Genomic DNA, 26104 nt, shown 5'->3' on the forward strand with positions numbered 1-26104 from the left:
GGGGTTTGGCTTAAAAACGATTTATAGTCTATTTTTATTGTGTTTAAAGCATGATTTAGATTTTTCTCCACTTCAGCAACAAAAGTTTTTGGTTGTGCAATAATAGATGTATCGTATACATAATAAAAGTCCTGATATTTACTGGTATGGGTTGATGGTTTGTGTACATTTTATACAGTATAGGTGCCATTACGCTACCAAAAGGAGACCGTTCTTCTGCGTTCTCCATCTGCTATACTTACCATTGAGAAATACCAAAAATCTTCTGTTGTGTAGGCATACGCTAGTAAAACAAGTAAGTTTATTACCTAAGGAAATATCATATAGATTTTGAAAAAATGCCCTTTTATTTAAGGTGTCGTTAGCTGCAAATTGCTGCTTAGATTGACAAATACCACTCCTCATAACTGATATCTTTCGTACCCATCTTTGCTGTGTTGGACAAGATTTAGTATTTGTGGCGTACATGATCTTCCCTGTCTGTAGCAACTTTTGTCTTTTAATTTGAGTTCTTCTTCTGTTTTACCTCTTGAGGAGTATTTTATAAAGCAAAATAAATATATTGACCAATAGCTTTTGTGGTCGTTGGAGTTTTTGCCAGGTTTAAGCAAGGCAACAACTTTGTCTTTGCTTTGTTTGTCTGCAGACTTTGGATACCAGTAACTGTTGTATTTTTGGTCAAAATTTTATAATAAGCTTTGTGCTCAGATATTCAGTCAGTGCCGTACTATTCTTTATTATATACGTAGATAGTGGATCCAAGCTCAACATCGTTAAAAGGTTCCTTCAGCTGACTGGTTTTGTCCTCTCTCATTTTAAGTTTTTCTTTGCTTCTTGGCCGGCAGAGATAGCACTTTCACATTTATTATGTGATTTTCAGCAATCAGCTTAATACCAAATACACTATTTTTTGCCCTCTATGTATTTTCTGCACAAGAAATACGTCACATTTGTGCTAAGCGCATATGTCTGATAAGGTTAAGTAAGGTAAAGTGTTTTTATCTCTAGATATGCCCTTAATATTTATAGACATAATTAGAATAATTGATCCTAAAAAGGACCGATTTGACAAAAATTATATTGAACGGGTGATTCTGATTAGCCGATTAATTAATTATTTATTACCCAGGGTACAACTGATTACGGTGGTCTTATTTGTACTCAAATTTTCGTAAAGACTTCTCTTTTGAACCCCATAAGAAATGGCTAATTAACTTTTCATTAAAAATAATTTTACATACTCGACGATATTTCGAATCAGATTTGTATAGTAATAACTATAGTTAATATGGAGTCTCTTTGTGAAAAGTAAATGAGTTTTTAATATCGGTTACAACTCATATATGAATGATAAGGACATAAACGGATAAAATAAGTGCACAGAATTTTAACTAAATATATCGGTGCCATTATTCAGGAGATCGATTTATCCCAGAGATTAAAGGTTACATGTATATTCCAGGTTCTATTTACGTATTTGCATTACTAAAAAAGAATATTTAAAATAAAGGCCTTAAGAAAGCCTTGTTGCTATCTTTATATATCTGTTAGACCTTGACATTAGTTCCGGTTCGGTATTGGTTAGTATTCGGACCTTTGTAAGTTGGATAATAATTCTGATAACTTTTCTAGTAATCCTGATCTAATTAATACCTAAGTTTTACTTATATTGTTTTGTTAGCGTTCTCGTCAAATTTTCAATCAATAGCACTTAGAAAGCAACTTACAAATGTTCGAATACTAACCAATACCGAACCGGAACTAATGCCAAGGTCTAACAGATATATAAAGATAGCAACGTCATACAAGAGACTAAATCTCAACGCCAAAGTTACGCTGGCTATATCCAAAGGCTTTCTAATAACTGCATTGCCAAGTTAAACTGGGAGAATTCCCCGAGAGAAAAAATGCCCTGAGGACGTCCACGAATCAACAGGGGAGGTAACATATGGTCAGATTTAGGAATAATGGGACTACCTACCGACCCATCATATTTATCAATACATGCCTGTACAACCAACTGCTATCCAACCTACAATCAATCAATCAATACTTATTTGTTGGGAACTATCCAATCCATTACATGTAGTCAAACGAACTAGGCTTAATAAAAGTTATCTTAGGAAAGGCACTTCAGAATTATTGACATATATTTTTAAAACGTTCCAAAACGTACCTGCTGTAAAATTTAAAAATCTACGACTAATCAAATTATTGGCAACATCGGAGGAGTTTAGTTGTGTACGCAAAGAAATGTATACGGATCCCAAAAGTGTTTCAACCTATTACGGAGTCCACTTAATCCGACGTGTTGGTCGGAGTCCACATACAGCGCTACCCAGATAATAATATACACGGTGTATATTCGCCTGGAGTTAGTATAATACCGTTTTAGTACGGGGCCCACATTAACCGCTAGATCTATATATATATATATATATATATATATATATATATATATATATATATATATATATATATATATATATATATATATATATATATATATATATCTACGGCATAAAGTGGACTCCGCCCATGTTAAAATTCAGGTTCAATTGAGCTCCGAGGTCAAGTGGATACCGATATACGGAGCTCACTTGACCATGCCATAATATTGGTTCTGTCGATTCATCAACATGTAGAGTTTAATAATTTATAAAAATTTTTTGGAGCTCGTAAATACCACTGTATCATAAATGTATATCGTTTAGTTCACGTGTATATATTATAGGGGTCGTACAGATCATCTTCAATGTATATTTGAACCATACGTTTATTGGTTTAAGTAAGCTCTGAGAGTTTGGCAACTGTGCGATTATACCGTATATTTTCAACATATACCCTGAACAGTTCATATGGGCTCCTTATTTTTATCTACTGTTCGTAGACAGTGTAATCTAATACGCATTACACTGAGTAACAGAGGATATCTTATTAGCTGGTATAACTACGTACTAAAAGGTAACTGGTTCTTTAAAAACAGGTATACAGATACAAAAGGATTTATGTTTATTATTTAATGGAATATTCGCTTGCATAGGAAATTTTATTTTTTCTGCATTTTTAAAAATGTTGTTCTTTTATTTAATATAATTTTATTAGTTCAATGCCCAACTTGAGGTTTTTTTTTTAATTACAGAAATTTCGTAATATATTTTGTTTACGTGAGTATGTCTTTGTACGTTTTATGTAAGCATCCGATCAATAAAAACTAATTTTATTTCATCCAATCTTCTGCGATATCTTGTATAAAGCTTTTTTATTATTTTAGTTCTGGTCTTATTTGTGTACTCCATATGATATCTCGATAAACGGATATCTCAAAATAAATATGGTTAAGAGCTACAATAGATATTTTTGTGTTAAAATTGGTAGTAGTGTGTACAAAAAGAAAGAATGGTTTATTTGTCTAACAAGGTATATTCGGCAGCAGATTCATATAGAGCAAGCGTCTATGTTTTAAGGGAGGAAGGATGTGCACCTTATTTTTACAAGCTTGCAAACAATATTATTTCTGGTCCTCAATTTACCTTTTAATTTTAAACAATAATCTGTGACTGACCCCGTGCGATACAAACTATTTTCAAGGAATTTATAGGGAGTCTACGTTCAACAATTTCATGATATTATTGGATGTCCAGTTTTGTGAAAACGTCTATGTTAGGGAAATTGAAGGAGCACACACGAGCTTTTCAGGGGTTTTGGCTGAAAATTGATTCATAGTTTATTTTTATTGTGCAATAATAGGTGTATCGTCTATATATTAGAAGTCCTAGTATATACCGGTATGGATCGTTCGTTTGTGTAAATGTTATACGGTGTAGGTGCCTTTATGCTACCCCAAGCGAGACCGTTCTTCATCTGCTATTCTTACCATTGAGTGATACAAAAAATATTCTCTTGTGTAGGCATACGCAGACAATATAAGTGAGTTTGTTATCTAAGGGGATATCATATAGTTTTTAAAAAAATATTCTGTAAGTTAAGGTGTCGTAAGCGGCATTTAGATTAAAAAATACCTCCACTGATACCCCATATTTTTCGTACCCATCTTTGATTTAGTATTTGTGATGTACATCACTTTGAATAGCTGACAAAATAAAGATATTGGCCGATAGTTTTTGTGGTCGTTGGAGTTTTTGCCATGTTTAAGCAAGGTAACAACTTTGGCTTGTCTGTAGACTTTGGATATCTCCTAATTTGAATACAGTTGTTCATCATCTGGATAAGTCATTGTAGTGTTTTTGGTCCAGATTTCGTAATAAGGTTTGCGCTCAGATCCTCAATGTCGGTATTTGTATTATTTTTCATTAAATATGTAGATGGTGGATTTAAGCTCAAAATCGTTAAAAGGTTCTCTCAGCTGACTGGTTTTGTCCCTTCTTACTTTGAGTTATTCTTTGCTTTTTTCCGATAGAAATAGTATGTCTATATCTATAATGTGGTTTTCAGCGATCAGCTATATACCAAATACCCTAGGTTAGGCCCTATATGTGTTTCCTGTACTAGAAATTAGTCAGATTCGTGTTTAGCACATATGTCTGATAAGTTAAAGTAAAGGAAAGTTTCTTGATTTTTAGATATACTCTTAACAGTTATAGACATATGTTATTAGAATAGTTGGTCCTTTTTAGGACCAACAGAATTTGACAAAATCATATTAAAGGGGTGATTGAAGAATTAGCCGATTAATTAATTAATCATTACCCGGGGTATGCCCGATTACGGTGGTCTTATTAGTACTTCAATCTGCCTAAAGGCTCGTTTTTTAAACCCCATAAGTAATGCGTAATCTTTTACTTTTTATTAAAAATTTAAATTTTACATGCCGTGTATTACTTTTTGAAGATATGTCGAATCAGATTTGTATAGTAATAATTTTAGGTTCTAAAGAGCCTTTTTGTGGAAAATAAATAAGTTTGTGATTTCTGTCACAACTCATATATAGATAATAAAAAAATTAACAGGTAAAATAAGTGTAAACAATCTTAACTACATACATCGGCGCCATTGTTCAGGTGATGGGTTTATCACAGATATCAAAGGTTACATTTTAATTCAATGTTCTATTTACGTATCTTCAATATTAAAAAAGTAGAAAAAGACATGTTTATGCTTTTATTTTTTTTAAATCTCTTCTATTTTCTTTCTAGAGTTCCGTCTTTTTTGAACGACCTGTGTTCTTTTTTCAATTGGGCACTTGTCCAAAGCTATGACAAATTCTCTGTCCTCTGCTATTCTACATTAATATGACTTATTTATTTTATCTTTCTTGCAACCATTTTAATGTTTATCCTGTGTATCTTCTTCTTCTTCTACTTTTTCTTTTTATATAGACATAACTGTCTGTTTTCAATGTGCCTCCAGTAAGTTGCCTTTCCATCGTTTTCGTGATCGTCCTACTGATCGTCTTCCTATGGGTTAACCGTCTCCTGCTATCTTTATTGTTTTATTTGTTGTCATTCGGCTTATATGATAGTTTTATTCTACTCTTCTATTTCTTAACCAGTTTTTGATGTTCTTCACCTTGCATCAACGTCGTATATCTGTAGTTCTAGCTCTGTCCCATAGTGTCTTACCATCAAGTGTTTTTATCTCTGCTGTTTCATATCCTTTTTGTCCTCTCTGTGTCAGATCTTGTTTCTGCCGCGTATGTCATTATTGGTCTGATGACTGTTTTGTAAATTCTGCCTTTCGTTTCTTTTCCGATATTTTTATTTCTTCATAATGTTTCATTTAGGCAGCCTGTGGCTCTGTTTGCTCTATTCACTGGGTCTTCCACTTTAGTTTCGAGCTTTCCTTAGGAAAATAATGTGATGCCTATATATTTAAGCTCTAACACTTGTTCTATTATACGACCTTCCAGCTCCAATTAACATCTTAGTAAATTTGCTGTTGTAACCATGCATTTTGTATCTTTTGGGGAAATTAACATGTTAAATTTTCTGGCGGTTATATGAAATTGGTGCAGCATACGTTGTAAGTCATTTTCACTTTGAAAGAGAAGTATTGCGGCGTCTGCAGAGCAGATTATTTTAATTTGTTTTTCTTCCATTTGGTATCCTTTTTTAGTTCTTATTTTTTATTATTTCATCCATAATCAGGTTGAATAATAGAGGACTCAGGTAATATCCCTGTCTTATCCCATTGTCACCTTCAATAGGGTCGGTTAGTTCTTCTTCTACTTTTACTTTTATTGTGTTGTTTTGGTATATATTTTCGATCGTTTTGATTTTTCCTAGAGGTATCTCTCTTGCGTACAATAAGGGGATAACGTTTTTTTAATTTGTGTATCTTCTGTATATCATTATTTCTTTTGTGTATTAAAAATTAAATTTTGGTTATTATTTCTTTAGATTCTCTTAACGTGTTTATTAATTGTCTTGTTTCATGTGTATCAAGATATGTGTGTCATGATAGATTGTAATGCATATTTCATTTAATGTAATTAAAGTGCTCTTTGCGTTTGCCAATTACTTTCTGACTTCCTCAGCGATAGGTCTTTTTTTCCTCATCAATAACCTTATCCTCGCTCGATAAGGCTATTTTAACCCTCTATAGCCCTGTGTGTACTCAAGGCAACAAAGGAGTTTTTGGTGCAGAAAACTTTTTTAAAACACTTTCCGACTCTAGTATGCCCTCTGTTAATTTCAGGCAACATTTGGTTATACATTTTAATACACTCTATAAACCTATGACGAAACCTATATGGAAATATTTAACAGTATGTCAAATGGACATGAGTGCCTTATTAGTTTGTATTTTTGATCGTGATTTATTGTTATAAATTGTGTACAATTTATATAAAAATACATACAGAGGCATTATATCAGCATTTAGATATTGATTACCGTTGACATTTGTTTATTTTATTGTGTTTTTCAGTACTGTGATAAAAAACAGGTATGTTGCTTTGAATCCACACTGGACCATATTATTTTAAATTATTTCTTTAAGATGGATACAAAAACGTTCTACGTGAAAAGCAGTAAATATCCGAGGAATCCAAAGACTCTGACTTTGATAGTGATAATAAGAAAGTGATAATGAATTTTCCAGGTTCTCAGATATCAATCGATCCAGCATCAAATAAAATGGAAAATGAAGACGATTTGTACGAAGCAAATTTAGACCAGGATACCAATTTAGATTTAGACCAAGATGAAGATGAGGACGATACCGATAAAACCGAAAAACACACTGAACAAAATGTGCTCAAAAGGTCAAAAATGATCGTAAAAAACATTCAGTGAAAGAGTGGTTCCCGAACAGTATTTCCAATTCCAGAATGGAAAGGTAATTTACCAACATGCAAATTATTAGAACCGGAATCCCCTCTATATTATTTTAAAAAGATGATATCTACCAATATGCTGCAAAACATAGTAGAAAAAAGTAATTTGTATGCTCTGCAAAAGAATATAAATAAACCATTGAATATGACACTAGCAGAATTAAACCAATTTATTGCATCTGTTTTACTAATGTCAATATATGGCTTGCCAAGGACAAGATCATTTTGGCAGAAGGAAACACGTATTGCTCAAATAGTCGATACTATATCTAGGAATCGCTGGGAAGAAATAAAAACTAAAATGCATTTCAATAATAACGAAAATATGGTCAACAATAATGATAAGTTATACAAAATTAGACCATTCATCAACGGTCTGTTTAAAAATTTTCAAAGTATTCCAATGAGTGAAAAATTGTGTATTGATGAACAAATGATACCATTCAAAGAGGCACATTCTTTAAAACAATATATGAAGAACAAACCCAAAAAATGGGGATACAAGGCATTTGTTTTGTGTGATGGTATTGTTTGTGACTGGGAATTATATACAGCAACTGTTAAACATCCTCTTCATTTACCTAATGTAGACACCAACGGTAATGTAGTAATAAGATTGTGTGAGATAGTCAAACCAAACAAATACTATAAAGTATATTTTGTCAACTGGTTCAATAGCATTCAGTTGCAGATTGAAATGGAAAAACGTGGACTGCAATGTTTGGGAACTGTTCTTCCAAACAGATTGCCTTATTGCCATTTTTCTGATGACAAAAATATGAAGAAACAGGGCAGAGGTACTGTAGAAGAAAAGCACGCTACAGTAGATGGCATAAGACAAACAGCGTTAAAGTGGTACGATAATAAACCGGTTCATTTGCTTAGTACATTTGTTGGTTCTGAGCCTACTTCGTTAGTCAAGAGGTGGGATAAGAAACAAAAATGAAGAATTATTGTATGCTGTCCAAATTGAGTGCAATTTTACAATAAATTTATTGGAGGTGTCGATCTTATGGATTCACTAATTGCTCTTTACCGAACATACATAAGATCTAAAAAGAGGTATCTAAAAATATTTTTTCACCTTCTGGATTTAGCTGTTGTTAACAGCTGGTTGTTGCATCGTCATGATTGCGATTACTTTGAAATTAAAAAGAAAACCCAGTTGCCTTTGTTACAGTTTAAGTCCCACTTATGTAGCGTACTGTTAGCAAGCAATGACCAGATCAAAAACAAAGGACGTCCCAGGCTCAGTGAAATTGAGAACGAAATTGTAAAAAAACAGAGGAGAGGATCTACTGTCATTGTACTACCAAAGGAAGTTAGGCTTGACCAAACCTTCCACTGGCCAGTAATTTCTAAAAAAAAGGGAAGATGCAAAAAACCAGGATGCTGTAATAGTTCTAAAGTAATGTGCGATAAATGTAAAGTTGCTTTATGTTTTACAACTATAAATATTTGTTTTTTTGAATGGCATAATAAATAAGTATATAACTTAATTCGTTAGTTTTTGCTAAACACTCCCAAAACTCTCCCCAAACAAAATTTAAAAAATCTAAAAAAGTTACTAGTTGTTGTAAATGGATATTTGAGCACATATACAAATTAAAACATTTTATAAACAAACAAGTTTACAAAAAAGTCGGGCAATGGAGGGCTAAGATATTTATATTTCACTATATCCTCTATCATTTGGTTTTCATTTCAAATTTGCACCTATGACGAAATTTATAATATCTAAGATCTGGTGCTGTCATATGAAACTGGAATAAAACACTTGTTAGATAATATTTATTCGTTTTGAGTACACTTTTTTTAGAACCTACTATATAAAAAAATAAATATTTGTCTGTCAACAAATTTCTATATAACAGTACGACGCAATATTCTCATACTGTGAGCTTTGCTACTCTGTTACTTTTATAACGGTTAAGCTATTTTTAATTTATTGTCAATATTTTTGAGGTGTGTTTCCTTAAATGATCATTTTTAATTTTAGTACGTTTGATTAAATGAAATTGACATTAATTTGATTGTTTCCATTTTATTAATGCTGATGGTATATGACTAGCATCTGTTGGTACTATATACATATATATATATATATATATATATATATATATATATATATATATATATATATATATATATATATATATATATATATATATATATATATATATATATATATATATATATGTTGGTAAATTTTGACGAAACCAGAAATAACCCATAATATTCTCCCTGTGTGATCTTAGTATTTCCGTTGATTAAATAGTATAGGGTATCCAATATTTCAATCAACGGTATGTCAGAGTGGTTTTTATTAATTTTTATATATATTTGCAAAATGAAAAAGAAAGTTCAGTACAGGCAGATAAACAGCTGATTTGTCAATTTAGAAGTAAGAGCAAGTACCAACTTGCTGAAAAGTATACCAATACACAAAAGAATAATAAAATGTACTGCACAAACTATAGCGATATAAGCTATATCTCTATTAATAATTAGGATATACAGTATTTTTTCTAATACACCTGGAACCATTGAGTAAATAGGTGAGCTATAAAGTAGGTGAATATTAGTGTGGAATTAGAAAAACTTAATAAATCGTTGATCAATTATTCACTATTAGGCAGTTAATGAGAAATGTTGGGAATACAAAAAAAAAACATTAAACTAGTTATTTATAAATTTTAAACAAACACTGATATAATCATAAGAATAAAACTATGAAATACCATGGCAGAAAAGAAAACTGTCGACTTATTTTCAAATGTACATTGATTTCAAACAGGAAGATTCCATTGCAAACTCTATTTAAAAAGTAAAATCAATAAACAGATAATTATATACATAAAGATTATACAAATCCCAAATATTAGAAAACCTAAATATGCGTGGTCAAAATATTAAAAGTCAAAGTGCTTTATAAAAAGTGAACGAATTCTCCTAACAGCTGTTTTGAAAACAATATAATATGAAACGAATTGGGGATATTATATTACACAAACTAAACCGCTTATCTACAAAAAAATCAAGAAAATATGATACGACAGGAAAGACTAATGACTTTGCAGCTAATTGCCACATAAATATCAATGTAACGCAAAATACTTATTTAGATAAACGTAAAATGTTTCACTAAACGTTAACGAAAAATGTTACAAATAAAGGTTAAAACATGCTTTTCAATTCGCGGTAAAAGATTTAATAAAGTTCAGCACACAGTATAAATTCGTAACAAAATTCATATACCAGTAAACGGTACTCGATACAGCAGAAAAGTAATTTTGGCAACAAATATGTAGGTTGTACTTTACCCCATTGGAATCGTAGTACCCGCTATGGAAAATGGTGTCTTCTTTGACATCCAGCAACCACAAATGTGAAATTAGGAAAGATTAATGTGAAATTAGGAAAATTCCATGAACCGTTGATCAAATATTCACTATTATATACTTAATGAAAAATGTTGGGAATAAAAAAAACATTAAGCTAGTTATTTATAGATTTTCAACAAACATATGATATAATTATAAGATTGTAACTAAAATGCTATGGAAGAACTAGGCATACATAAGAAAATTAACTGCCAACTTACTTTCAAATGTCCAGTGACCTCAAACAAGAAGATGCCCTGTCTCCAATCGTGTTTACCATCGTTTTGGAGAGCATCTCCCGGAAAGCAAATACAGAAAATCTCACAGTTTAATAATTAAGGTCCTCATATTATACGGACATTCGACGATGAGTTTAATATAGTAGCAAAAATAATTATTAGTAAGCAAAAAACATTAATACATTCAATAGAAAAAAGCGCAAAAAGGGTCCTCCAAATCAACGATAATAAAAAATATATGACTATCACTTTGAAATGTTTTATCGGTCTAAATATTTGGAATTTAAGAGCACTTTTAACAAAAACACTACAAAAGAGAATAACAACAGAATACAAGCTGGCAATTGCTACGTTTTAAGCAAAAAAATTAAATCCAAAAATACATCCCGCAGTAAGAAAAATAAGAATCTACGTATGTAAGTAAAACACAAACAATGAAAAAATAAAATAAGAGCCGATTGAGCGTCGCAGAAAGAAATATATAATTCTGTTATGAATAAGTTTACAAATCAATACAAAGTGCAAAACAATAACTTAAGCGTTGAGATTTAGTTTCTTGTACGACGGTGCAATTTTTATATACCTGTTTGACCTTAGCATTAGTTCCCGGTCGTAAAACACTTCTGAGGGCTTTTCTAGCAATCCTGATCTAATTAATACCTGAGTTTTACTTAAATTGTTTTATATATCCTGATTTTAGTAGTTGGCATTACGCTTCTGGATTTAAAAGTGTTATGAGGTGATACATATATCAGTTTGCTACCTGAATTTTCCCTTTTATCTCTTATGTGACAACGTTATCTGCGATATCTAAAACGTTCCAATTTTTCAAAATTATATGGGTCTATTGTTACGTTATATGCTCTATTCTACATCATCTCTTTTGTCTGTTAATAAATATTTATTTGGTTTTATCGTTACTACTATTACACCGTTTTTTTGCTGGTAATAGCATTATTCTATAGTATTCTAATATTTAATCTATGGATTAAATTCGGATAGCGGATAGATATTATTTACTTTCTCGGAGAAATTATATTGTAACACACAAAAACCGTATTAAATTGCCAAAAACTTCCTTGCATATTCTATTTATTTATGAGGGGCAGCAGCAATATCAGTACCATAATAATGCATATAGTCCTGGACTGGCTAATCGTTGGATAATAGGAAACATGGATGTAGCAGTTTTAATGGTTTGGTGACTGCTTACTGAAATCGGGGAGCAGAGATATCAGTACCAAGTTAATGACTATAGGAGTTGCGGATACATTTTCTGATAACTTAGTTCCTCCCTTTTTTTTACATATACTATAGAAGTCTCAAGTACATGTCTCATGTAATTGTGGAAGATGCATAAGGTATTTAGACATCGTTTTTTGTAAAATGAATGTTTTAGATTTTCAGATGTATAAACTTGACGTGAATTAATTTGGACTCATTTAGTTTAGGCTCTAATAGGTATACTATTTGTAGATTAAACTCCCATTCTATACTTTAGCAAAGGCCTAAGCTATGTCAAAAAAGACTAGCACAATTTTTTTTTTTCTAAAACGTATTTCTCAACAAGTTTCTCACTTAGTTATATCGATAATTCTGTATATTCAATTAATCATGGGATACTTTCTATCTCTGAATAAGAATTATCGGTTTGGAATCAGCTCCTTTTTTTAACTTACATAAATAAATACAACCTGATTTAAAATGAAGCTGAAGTTGATTTTTAAATGCACACTTTAGATACTCTGCTTTTGTTTGCCTTATTTTTAGACCTTTTTGCTCAAGCGCCCATCTCCATTGTCTTAATCAATAATTCAATTATCTCTCCTTATCTCTTACTAACAGCACATCGTTAGCATACATCAGGCACCAATGGATATCTCCTTGACATGTTTTCGTTAATTTTTCCAACACTAATTAGAAGAGATAAGGGATTAGCACTGACCCCTGATGCAATACTATTCTCAAATGAAATTTATCAGTTTTACCCTCACTTGTTCTAACATTAGTTTTCCATTACTTGCCTTATGATAAAAATTGCATCCGTTGTTGATTTGCCTTGCATGAATTTAAACTGATTTACATCTACTTTGTTTTTATATACAGGTACTAAAATGCTACTTCTCCATTCATCCGGTATTCGCCTTACTTTCAAAATTCTAATAAATAGTCCTGTTAGCCAACTTGTTCCTGATTTTGCTAATGCTGATCATATATATCCGGGGATGCCATCAGGACCTATGCCTTTTCTTTTTTCATCTTATGTAGCTCTTGAATTACCTCCGCGGTCGTCATTTTCGGCACCATTGCTATTATTCATTCTCTCTGTTGCCTTTATAGATGCTTTCTCAAACTCTTCGTTTAATTGGTTGTTAAAGAACTCCTTCCTGCGATTTTTTACATCCTTTCCTTGCATAAATAGTTTAATGTATTTATCTCGTATACATTTAATCTGATTAAAATCTTTGGTTTTCTTTGCTCCACTTTTAGCAATTTTGTATATGTTTTTTTTTAGTACTCAGTTCATTGTACAGCTTTTCATACGCTGCTACCTTAGATTGTGCTACCGCTACTTTTGCTTCCTCTTTATCTATTTGATACTTTTGATAATCTTAGTCTGATATTTTTTCTTGTCCCTCATTATATAATCTTCTCTTGTCTTTTATATTGTCTTAAACATCGTCTGACTATCTATATTTACCAATTTTTAAGTCAATTTCCTGAGATTTTTTCAAGTATTTTAGTTACACCCTCTTTAGTAATTTTTGACACATTTCTCCAAATTTCATTATGACCTTTTTCCATATTCCAACACATTCTTTTTTTATTTCTGTTCTAAATTGAACTACTTTGTCGCTTGTTAACGTCAATTAATTGTTTTTGTGACTCTTCTCGATATTTTGGTTTTATTTCAAATTTTACTTGTATATCAAGTACCAGCACTTTATGCTGTTGGCTTACAGTTTCACTAATTATTGTTTTAGAGTCTTTACATAAGGGATTGGCTTACGATTTATATTTGGAATTGATTTTGTCTGCATTTGAATTGGATAAGTTGGCTTTCTCTTTTCTAAAAGCATGTACTAACATTGGACTAGGAATGGCCACTGTTAGTACATGCTACTGCTAATTCCAGCACATTATCTGCCATATTATTTGCTGCTAATAGCATTCTTCTATAGCATTCTAATATTTTATCTATAGATTAAATCCGTATAGCAAATAGATATTTTTCACTTTCTCGGAGAAATAATATTCTAACATACAAAATCCTATTAAATTGCCAAAACCTTCCTTGCATATTTTATTCACTTATAAGGGACAGCAGCAATATTAGTACCATACTAAGGCGTATGGTCCTGAGCTGGCTAATCGTTGGATAATAGTAAGCATGAATGTAGCAGTTTTAATGTTTTCGGGACTGCTACCTGGTATCGGGGAGCAGAGATATTAGTACCAAGTTATTGCATATATGAATTGTTGCTTGAACTTTATTATTATTAAACAGCACTATATAAACAGCACTATATTCTATAACACAAGAAACACTGTGTTATAAAACAGTCGAATAATATACAGATTCTCAATTCAAATATCCAAAAAATTAAAGAACAGCTTACTAAAATAGAAATCGCCTATTTAAAATGCAATCCATTAATGGCCCAATGTACCAAGCACTTCTAGCATATGGTAATGATATTGATCTCATAAGAAACTCTCTCCCGTCTGCAACATCTTCAACAAAGTGAAGAGAACACGAAAAATGTTTTACTTAAAACCAACAAATGGAAAAACAAATACAAGCGAATCAACAGAAGAGAGCAATTCAATCTATATCGTGGATAAAACGTGAGAAGTACTACCCCTAATACCTGATATCTTCCGTACCCGTTGTTGATTTTTGCAACAACGGGTACGTTATTACACACTTTATAAGTATTACGAATAAAAATAAATAAGCAAGAAGAATGTAAGTGTACTATATTTAAACCAAGTGACAGAAAAAAGAATATTATACATACATGTACTTCTAAATTAAAAATTATATGCCTGACAACGCAAGATACAAAAAACAATGATTTAACATTGAAAATAATGATAGCTTGCACAAGCGACAAATTATTTAAAACGATAAAGCCGAACATATTATATGTAATTGTAATAGATGGACGCAAGAAACACGAAAGCTGAAATCGATAATAGACTACATAATAATCAAACAAGATACCACAATAAAGATCAAAGATGTGCGAGTCAAAAGAGGAGCAGAATGTAGAACGGACCATAGACTACTAACAGCAAAAATGAGCATTAATTGGAAACATAACAAGACCCCCTCCACAGAAGAACCGTTGAACACTATAAGAGAAAAACAATACAATATAGAACTACTCCAAGAACAATCAATAAGTGAACTATACCAACAACGTCTAGACCAAAAATTAATAGAATTCAGATACTGCAACATCGAAGAAATATACGAGCATATAAAGGCGAGTATAAAGCAAGCAGCATTCGAAGCCCTTGGGGAAAAAGAACATATAACAAATAAACAGCACTATTATGAAATAAATGAACCAACAAAAAGAATAATTCAAGAAAAAAAGCAACTATACAGAAAATGGCTGACTACAAACAACGATGAAGTTTATAAAGAATATAGAGAAAAAGATAGAGAAGTGAAAAAACAAATAACACAGCAAAAGAATAAAGAATGGGAAAGAATCTGCTTAAATATTGAAACATATATAGGAGGTACAAGAACTTCGGAGTCATGGAAAGTACTGAGAGGATTGAAACAAAACTCAAAAGAAAAAATTAAATTGGGAAATATACAGGACAAAGAATGGAAGGACTACTACAAGGAACTATTAACAGAACAAAGACCACAATTCATTGGAAAAGAAAACAGGCGAAGACGAAGCAGATTCTCACAACAAGAAATAGAAATAACAGATAGGGAAATGAGAACGGCCATAAAATCAATCAAAAATAAGAAAGCACCGGGACCTGGAGGCATCTCACCTGAGCTTATAAAATACGGATCAAAAAAATTACACCGGATCATACAATGGATATTTCAGAAAGCCATAAATGGAGAACAGCTCCCAAATGAATGGACGGCGGCATATATGACATCTATATTTTTAAGAAAGGAGATAGAAAACGATGCGAAAACTACAGAGGAATAATCGTAATATCATCAATAGGAAGATTATATGGGAAGATACTACGAGAAAAGATAGAGCAAGCGATAAAAGGCAAAATCGGAGAGGATCAGGCAGGCTTCACGGCAGGAAGATCATGCATAGACCACATATACACACTGGAACAACTGTTGGAAAAGAAAAAAGCAAAAAATAGAGATATAAACTTGGCATTTGTGGACCTGAGAAAGGCGTATGACTCTGTACCAAGGTCAGAACTATGGGAGGCAATGTACAAATTAGAAATACAGACGGAACTCATATAAGCTACAAAAGCTCTGTATAAAGAAAATAAAGTGTCCATTAAAATGGGAACAAGAATCATAGGAGACGTCACCACAACAAAAGGGCTCCTGGAGGGTTGTTCCACATCTCCAACCCTATTCAAAATATACTTAGAGAAAGCCTTGACTACATGGAAAAGAAAATGCGAAGGCATGGGAGTACCGGTACGGAACGAATACCTATATACATTAAGTTTTGCAGACGATCAAGTAGTGATTGCACAAGACCAAGACGACCTCAGCTACATGATGAAGAAACTACAAGAAGAATATACCAAGGCTGGCCTAGATATTAACCTCGCGAAAACAGAGTACCTATCTACAAGTGAAGACGACATAGAAGATCTACAGATTGATGACAACGTAACAATCAAAGGAAAGGATAAATTCAAATACCTGGGGTTTATAATCACGAAAAAGGCAACAACAGAGGAAGAAATTACACAAAGATTAGGACAAACAAGAACAGCAATCCGACAACTTAACTCAGTATGGTGGGATAGACACCTAAATATGAAGACAAAAACGCAGATTTATAAAACATTAGTGCGAAGTGTTATGACAAATGGGGCTGAAAATTGGATCATAAACAAGAAAAACAGCAGTAAGATTGTGATAACAGGTGAGTTAAGAAATAATTTTTATATTGTTAATTAAGTGTAAATATCTACCAGAAGTACAAGTCACAGCTATTGTACGTAGTGTGCTAATGCATCACGTATCTAGTATATGTGAAATCTATGTAAAAGGAAATTACCATTACCATTTTACAGTATTGATAATGAAAGAAAAGAAAAAATAATTTTAGAAGTTGTGTCAACGGATGTATGTGGTCATATAGATCTAGTAACTTACGATAATAAAAAGTATTTTGTTACGTTTATCGACCATTAGTCACATTTTCTTATATGTTTAGTTTAGTTCTTATAATTTAGTTAATAATAAAAATTTCTAAATCTAAAAATCATCTAAAGCAGGTTTTCCAAAGTCATCTGAAAGTTAGATATCAAAAATATAACAAAATCCTGTAAAAATTTGAAGCCGATATTAAAAACTCATTGCATTTGGCGTACCCTCATGCTTCTAATGTACCTAAAGATTTTCTGGAACAAATTGGAGTACAGGCATTCTTAGATAAACAACAGGATGATGTAATGCAACAAGCTCTCCGATTACATTACTACAAAACGCTAGATGAAGCACTAATCTCAGCTCAGGTGTATGAAGTAGCGAAAAGCATTTCCAGATCTAGCTGAAAATTAAAAAAAGTAAGATTTCGCCTCATCCACAACGGGGATGGATGGCAAGAAAGGGGAGAGACTTTTATTCGAAAATTCAAATATAAAAAAAAGGTTTAAAAAAAACTTAAAGTCTGATTTAAATAGAAGATGTTCCTGTAAACAGTAGTATTTTGAGTTTTGAAGTTTAAAGTTGTCAATAAAAGTTATTGTAAACAAGTATTTTAATATTGTTGGTGTAGAATAAAGTTAATTTTCAAGAAGTGTAACAATATACTTAGGACAACAAATCGAATAAACAAAGCTTAAATTAAAGGCTACCTTAAATAGAAGATGTTTCTTAACATTGGCAGTATTTGAAAGATTACAAACAGTATTTAAATCAAACTTACCAAATACTTTAAGGCAAAAACTTTCGATAGCTACGTGTTACCGGTACTGACATATGGAACTGAAACATGGGCTTTTAACAACATTGTTCACAAACCTAAGTGACTCAGAGAGCTATGAAACAGAGAAAGTCCAATGAAGAAATAAGAAGACAAACAAAAGTTACAGATGTAATCCAAAAGATTGTCATCTAAAAATGGAACTGAGTATAACACATAGGAATAATGGAAGACAGCAGTTGGACGAAACGAATTATTGAATGGCGACCAAGAGAAAACAAGAGAAGTAGATGCAAATCACAAACCTCAAACAAACAGAAATAAAAGGACACACCTAAGGGAGGCTTACATCCGATGATGGATGGAATAGCTGTTGATGATGAAAGAAGTCCAAAAGGACATAAATGAAAATATTAATCCTAGAAAAGCAGCTGAAGTCGATATCTTAACAGAAGCAATATTAGAACGGGTTCTAAAAAAATGAAAATTACTGACTTAATACATTCATTCAGACCTAAATATGTATCGATTTATTGGAAAGTTGCTGGAGGTATAATGATAGCATAGCCAGATAAATCGCAAAATGAAATGATACGCCATCGAAACTATTTGAAAAACTATTGCTAAATAGATTAAAACCAATAATAGACGAAAATAACCTCATACCACCTCATCAGTTTGGTTAGAGGGAAAGTTATTCTCCTTGGATCAAATACATAGAATAACTAATTTAATAGAAAGAGCACTGGAAGAAAACTCTAAGCATTGAAGAGTTCAACTAGCAGTCTTTCTGGATGCTGGTAAAGCTTTCTATGGCATACGGGCCTCATTTATAAACTACAAGAGTACTAGCAAAACAATACTCTGAATTATTGAAATCTTAAATGTTAAACAAATTCTTCAGAGTCAAGCAGTTCTATTGTTGTTTTTCCACTCCACTGCTTTAAATTTTTCAACCCCTGTCATGCGTCATCTCCCGGTCTTTTTTTTGCTTCCAGTTTTCATTGTCGCAATAACCAATCGCATCAACTGATATTTTTTATTTCTTGGTATGTGAACAAAGAAGCTCATTTTTCTCTCCTCTATAGTGTTCAGTATTTCTTTTTCTTGTTTCATCTTTCTTAATGTTTCCGTGTTTGTTACGTATTGTGTTCATGATATTTTCTACATTTTTTGATAACACCACATCTCCAAGCTCATAAGTCTTTTTTCAGTTTTGTCCGTAACTGTCCAGGCTTTAACTCCGTATAAAAGGGCAAAGAATAGAACAGACGTAGCATCTCAAGACTCTAGTTCTAATTTTTATTTCAAATTTTTCATTGCATAATACTGCTTTCATCTTATTCTTACTGACAATCATGATTTTTGTTTTTTTTTTTATTCAGAGCCATTCCATACCACTCGCAGTATTACGTAGTGCGATCAACCAAAATTTGCAGCCCTTCTCTGCTATGCGCAAGGAGTATTGCATCGTGTACATAGTGTTCCGTTAATTGATATGCCTTCATTGATGTCTTCTAGTGCCTTCTTAAACATCTCTTCTGAGCACATATTAATAAGTAGAGGTGATAGTACACATCCTTTTCGTACTCCTCTTCTTATTGGTACCTCTTTAGATTTTTGTTCGTCTACTCTATTATGGCTTTCTTATATCGCTATAAATTTGTAAAGATTCTCACATCCTGATCATATATTTCTGTTCCGCAATATGTGCCAGCCTTCTGTATTGTATTTTGTCGAAGGCTTTCTCCAAGTCAACTAAATATATGAATACATCACAGTTGACATCGCGACATCGTTCTATGAGTGTTTGTATAGTAAATAATTCATCTCTAGTGCCAAAGCCTTTTTTAAATCCCAGTATGGTTCCTGTAATTCTATCGTCTAGTTTTTTTAGACGCGTTCATGTATCACCCGCAAGAAGACTTTTAAAACATGGTTCATCAAGCTGATCGTTCTATATTCTTTACATTTCATTTCGTTGAGATTTTTGGGTATTGAAATTAACTCCGGTATAGTAAATGTTAATGAATAATTCTACTAGTATATTAATGTGGTTCTCTGTTAATAGTTTCAAGTTTTCTGTGGGTATTTCATCTGATTCCATGGCTTTATCATTTTTTATACGTTTACGTGCTTTTTTTAATTTCCTCTTTGGTAATTGTATATCTACTAATCTGTTGTCTTTCTTCTTTCGTCGTCTTTTATCTGCACTTTCAATAATTATTTTGTTGTTTTTGACCGTTATGTTTCCAATACCTCTTTTTTGTATATTTCAGCGTTTAATTAATATTCCCATATATGATAAAGCTATCCTGTTGTTTTTCTAATATTTCTATTTCTGCATATTTTTCTGATAGCCATGATTCCTTCACTTCTTTGATTATTTGTTTGATTGTTTTATTTACGTTTTTGTATTGTTTGTATTGTTGTTCGTTTTTATTTTTGGATTTTCTCCTTTCCAATATTAATGACTTTATTTCTTGTGTTATCTACTTTTAGCGGATGTATCGCCCTCCAGTTGTTGGTGTATGACGTTCCTCAGGATCTTTTTTTACTCTCTCCAGTTTTCTGAAGCGTTAAGTTGTCTTGGTTTTTCTACTGCCTGGACTTTCTTGTGTATTCGTTCTTTGATATTGTGGCATAGATCATCTTCTTTTACTTTTTTTAGATTAATCCTAGGTTTCTTGGTGGCTGTTTTTATTTTCTTTAGTTTTAGTTTCATGTCTACTAAAACAAGATTGTAATCACTTGCTATATCTGCCCCTGGGTAGGCTTTAGTCGATACTATAGCGTTGCGGAATCTTTTGTTTATAACGATGTAGTCAATCTGATTTCTTACTATGTTCTCACCGTCATCTCTAGGGGCTTTCCAAGTGTAAATTCTTCAGACTGGTGGTTTGTATCATGTGTTCTTGATAACGAGTTTGTTGTCCTTGCAAAACTGAACTAGCCTCTTTCCTCTCTCATTACGTGTTCCTAGTCTATATGCGCCTACTACTTCTCCATCTCTTCTTTCCCTATATTTTCAGTGAAGTCCTCTAAAATAATATTAACTTCATCTGAGACCGTTACTCTACCTATTATACACTAATTATATTTCAGACCTTAAAGAAGTTATGATACTCACTTTCGCTGACGATCAAGCTATCGTATCAGTTGGAGAAGACCATGAAGAAGCTACAGGAAAACTGCAGATCTCACTGAATAAAATCAATAATTGTACAAAAAATAAAGAAATAAAATTATTGGTACAAAATCAGTGCATGTCAATTTCACCTATAGAAGACCGATATCAGCCTAGTAGAATAGCTAACATTCAGTTCCCTGTTGCGGATTGTGCAAAATACCAGGGGTTACATTTGGATAAGAGACTGCTTTGAAAAGTTCACATTAATAAGACAAGAGAAAAACTTAACAAAAAATTTAGAAAGGTGAACTGAAAGAAATTCTAAACTGTGGTACATCGATAATAAATAAACATAGTATGTAAAAAAACAGCTGCATCCACCGAGATCTGAAGATATAGATAGTAGAACAAATAATGGCCAAATATGCTAATAGACATGAATAACTTGCACTTTAAAATGTGAATATCGAGACCATCCAACTCCTTGATAAGGTCCATTCGCTCAACTCGGGCATATTTTGACAGATTCATAGCTGGAAACCTACAACACAAAAGTTCCTAGCTCACAGTATTAATAGCTTAAATAAACTTTTATTACAGACTTCTTTTATTGAAAAAAGAAGAATTATTATAAATAGTGGAAGTGTATAATAAACCCATAAAATTTTGGGTAGTATATATTTAAAAGATATATATTAGTTGTTATAAATTAACATAACTATTTATTATATGGTGCAAATAAATAAGTATCGATTGTCGGTAATTCGTAAAGTTCTATTTTATATACTATTTAGTTTGTTTACTATTAATATTGGCTATAAGTATGTGTGCTTGGTTGTATAGTAATTTCCAGCTACTTCTAGTCTGTCAAAAAGTAACTAACTTCGCAAAAAAATAATTACTAAATTCACTAGATAGTTCGGACTGGGAATAACGAACCGACTATAATACAAATATAGAAAGAAGTCTCAAGAGGACAAAACCTTTTGAGTTAGTAAAGTGAAAATAGTAAGTGTAAAAACAGAGTATTGTGTGTAATATGTTGTACATAACTATACAAGTATAAGTTGGTTGGAGTGCTACATGGTGAGAGCAATGAAAGTAACCAGTCAGCATAGCTGTCACCAGGATGCATGCTAATCTCCCTTGACAGAAGTTAAGGTTTTGGGCTAGAAGGTGAGGTTTTAATAAACTATGAAATCAAGGCTTATAGTTTTATTTAACTTGACTTGTATCTTAGACGGTGTCAGGTCGGACCGGAGTTTAATCAAATAGTGACTTTTGTCTAGAAAAACGGAAAATCAATTTAAACCTCCAGAACCCCTTGTATTATGCAGATAATGGCAATTTGGCAGCAAACTGAAAAAGGTTCTCTCAAAAATTTAAACTGGATGCTACCGACTCAGATGACGAGCCTGAGAAAAAGAAACTAGCAACATTGCAAGAATCGGCACTATTACAATATAGGAATGCACCCCTTTAACACATTGGTTATACTTACTCTTTCATATTTTTAATGAGTAGACGCTTTAGAACTAAGTAGCAATTGACCAAGATGTGTTAAAACCAGCAGTTTGTCTAAATATTAAAGAAAAATTAAGCAAAAGGTAAAATATATGTGGAAGACTATAACCAGGATGTTAAGGATTTAAAGTCTTTGGAACCTAACATAGATGCTGTTATGTGCAATCAATGTCAAAGGAGATGGTAACCAGCCCGACTATTATCACAGCATGAAGCCCTAAGGTTATATATCTTGGGAGATGAGCGTAATAATATTTTTCGTCGCAATAAAGTAAATATTAGAGAATCTTTAAATAAATTTAAGTCACAGTCATCTGTAATACTTACAGATACTAGTGATGTAGATTCAGATCAAGAACTCTCATCCTCAACACAGCTGACAAGGGCAGAATTACCTCTATGGACATCGAAAGGAATGTAACTAAACAGTCAGATATTTGCTGAACTGGATCAGGTAGAGTTGTTAAATCAACCTTTAAAATCAATCTTTAAAACTTAATTTGTAAAAAGAAAAGATGTAATATATTGTACATAACTATACAAGGTTAAGGTGGTTGGAGTGCTAAATGATGCGAGCAGCGACAGTAACCAGTCAGCATAGGTATTACCATGATGCAGGCTAGCCTACCTTACATTGTGCGAGCTTAATACACTTGTGTAAAGTGTAAATATTACTGTAGGTTAGTAACTATAGTAACACTACTGAATGAAACTATACCTCTTAAAAGGACAACTATAACAATTTAGGTTAGAATAGAACTGCTCATTGATATTCTTGATCAGATTGTAGTACAAAGTACGCTCAGCTTGTTGGAATAATAAAGAAAAAAATACCCTTTCAAGAATCAATGGAAAAGATGGAGATAGTAGAACAAATAATGGCCAAATGTGCCAGCAGACATGAACAACGTGAACTTTAAAATGCGAATATCGAGACCATCCAACTCCTCGATAACACGGATATATAAAGAAGTCTCAAAAGGACAAAACCCTTTTAGTTAGTGAAGTGAAAATAGTAAGTGTAAAATAAGAGTATTGTGCGAGCTTAATATACCTGTGTAAAGTGTAAATATTACTGGGAGTTAGTAATTATAGAAACATTCCTGAATGAAACTATAGTTCTTAAAATGACAACTGTAACAGTTTAGGTTAGAATAGAACTGCTCATTGATCTTCTTGATCAGATTGTAGTACAAAGTACCCAACTTGTTGGTAGAATAAAGACGAAAATACCCTTTCGCAAATCAATGGAATAGAAAATATTGTTGCATAAACATATTTTTAATTTTCAATATTCATTAGTTATTTTTCGTAACAAAAAAAATATTGGTACATACAAAGTCCAAGACATTTCAGATGTTACTTAGGAAAAGAACGCAAGGAAAGAAGAGAAATAAAATATAATATAGGTAGTACAAGAATATTATATTAGAAAAGATCAGACAAAACACACAAAAAAACACATACGAGGACATAGAGAAAATATACCATCATATTAAAGAAGCAATATATTACAGGCTACTACTTAGTCACACCATGCAAATCTGGGAGAGAGTAATTGTTAGACATATACGTGAAGAATTCGAAATATCCGATAATCAGTTTGACTTTATGCAAGGCAGACCAATAACATGTAATTTTTATTATAAGGTAGTGAAAAAATACAGGAATAAAAAAACAACCGCTCATATGGTATTTATTGAACTTAGATCTTAGAGATTATGTGAGCGGCACTCAATTAAAAAGGAGTCCCGGTGACTAGGTAAAAATTGTAAGAGACATGTATAAGAGCGTAACTAGTGTTAGTAAATAATTAATTACAAATACTGAAGATAATAAAATGTTTAATTACATTAAAATACTTATATGGTATAGTTACAGTAGAAAATATGGAAGAAAGTAAAGTATTAAAAATCATGACGTTGTAAGTGCAGAAATGTAAACTAAAAAAAGATGAAATTTATTAAAGAAAGACAATATTCAAAAGAAGCAGGTATGATAATATCGAGGAGAAACACTCACACAAATGCAATGTTCGACGCGATCTAACCTCGAAAATTATTAATTTTAATATTAATTTTTATCATCATATTTATCTTAGTTATACTTAAATTTAGTTATATTAAGACCAAGCAGGTCTTTCAGAACATACATGTAGAACGTTTGGTTGAAACAGGGTGCCAATCGTGAATTGAGCTATACATACCTACGTACCCCCGTTCAACCGATAAAAACTAAATTTCAAAACAAAAAACCAATGCAGGAAATTCGCGAAGGTTACAGGAACTGAGTCTTTTGAGGGTAAGCATCAAATTATGCTTATTGTAATTATATTCTATAGGTGCCATCTCTAATGGAGGTTGGCAATGACTTCTGCAAATTCGTCTGTATCTTGTGCTTTTTTAGGTTTGAAGGTCTCCTGTCCAAGCCTTGATATTACACAGTCGGATCATATGTCGTCTGCCAGGACCACGCTTTGCTTCTATTTTCCCTTCCATTATTATTTGAAGGAGTTCTCGGTGAATATATAAAAATTGTGAGTGACATTTATTATTGAGTAATAAACTAGTTTTATGGCAGGTGTGGGAGAGACTAATAAATCTCATCTTAAAGTACAATATTTCACCAATGACCGGTGCTTAGTCCTTATTTATTCTCATTAGTATTGGTTCAGATAACAGCGAAAATAAAGATTATGTAATGTATGTGTACATCAGTGATGATGATGTGGTGTTAGCGGGAATTATTGAAAGCGATATGGAACCAAAACTGGAACAGTAAAGAGGAGGTGTTAAAGAAAAAGTTTGAAAACTTAGTAAGATAGAAATCAGAGTACCTATTTGGGAACAGAAGAATGTTCATTTAACGATTGAGTTTTTACAAATAATTGTGATATCTTTTGATGATGAAATTATTATAAACGGTAATAGTTTTAAGTATATAGGATCGGTACCATAGAGTAATGGAGAAATAGATTAAGTTGCATGCAGTAACATTGCAGAAGAACAACAACTAATGCATGACACATAAGTTAAACATAAGAAATAAGGGAAATTTCGTCAAGAAACGAAACTTTTAACGTAACTACCCACAAAACGGAAGAATATAGATATAAGTATGTAAAAAAGGGATGATACAGAAGCATGAAAAATTATAAGAAATATCAGAAAAGTACTAAAAAAATTCGAAGTAATAAAAGGAGCCAAATGAGAAATATACCAAAAAGCAAATTTACAAGAGAATTAAAATCAAAATCACAGTCGAAAATAAATACAATACATACAAATACAAGGAAAACCAGTGGAGGAAGTAATTAATAGAGTAAAAACAGCATTTAAAAATTGGAAAATACCAGAGATATTTTAGCTATATTATAAATGTATTAATATGGCAACAACCCATTATTATATACA

The 26104-nt window shown here is 32.1% G+C and overlaps 1 protein-coding gene across 1 annotated transcript in view; it reads right to left on the bottom strand.

Annotated features, from left to right (window-relative positions):
- Window positions 1–26104, bottom strand: part of LOC140439750 (facilitated trehalose transporter Tret1-like) — a 298657-nt gene that overhangs the window by 271919 nt on the left and 634 nt on the right. The window lies entirely within an intron of this gene.

The sequence above is a fragment of the Diabrotica undecimpunctata genome, chromosome 4 (assembly GCF_040954645.1).
Source record: "Diabrotica undecimpunctata isolate CICGRU chromosome 4, icDiaUnde3, whole genome shotgun sequence".
NCBI classification, from domain to species: domain Eukaryota; kingdom Metazoa; phylum Arthropoda; class Insecta; order Coleoptera; family Chrysomelidae; genus Diabrotica; species Diabrotica undecimpunctata.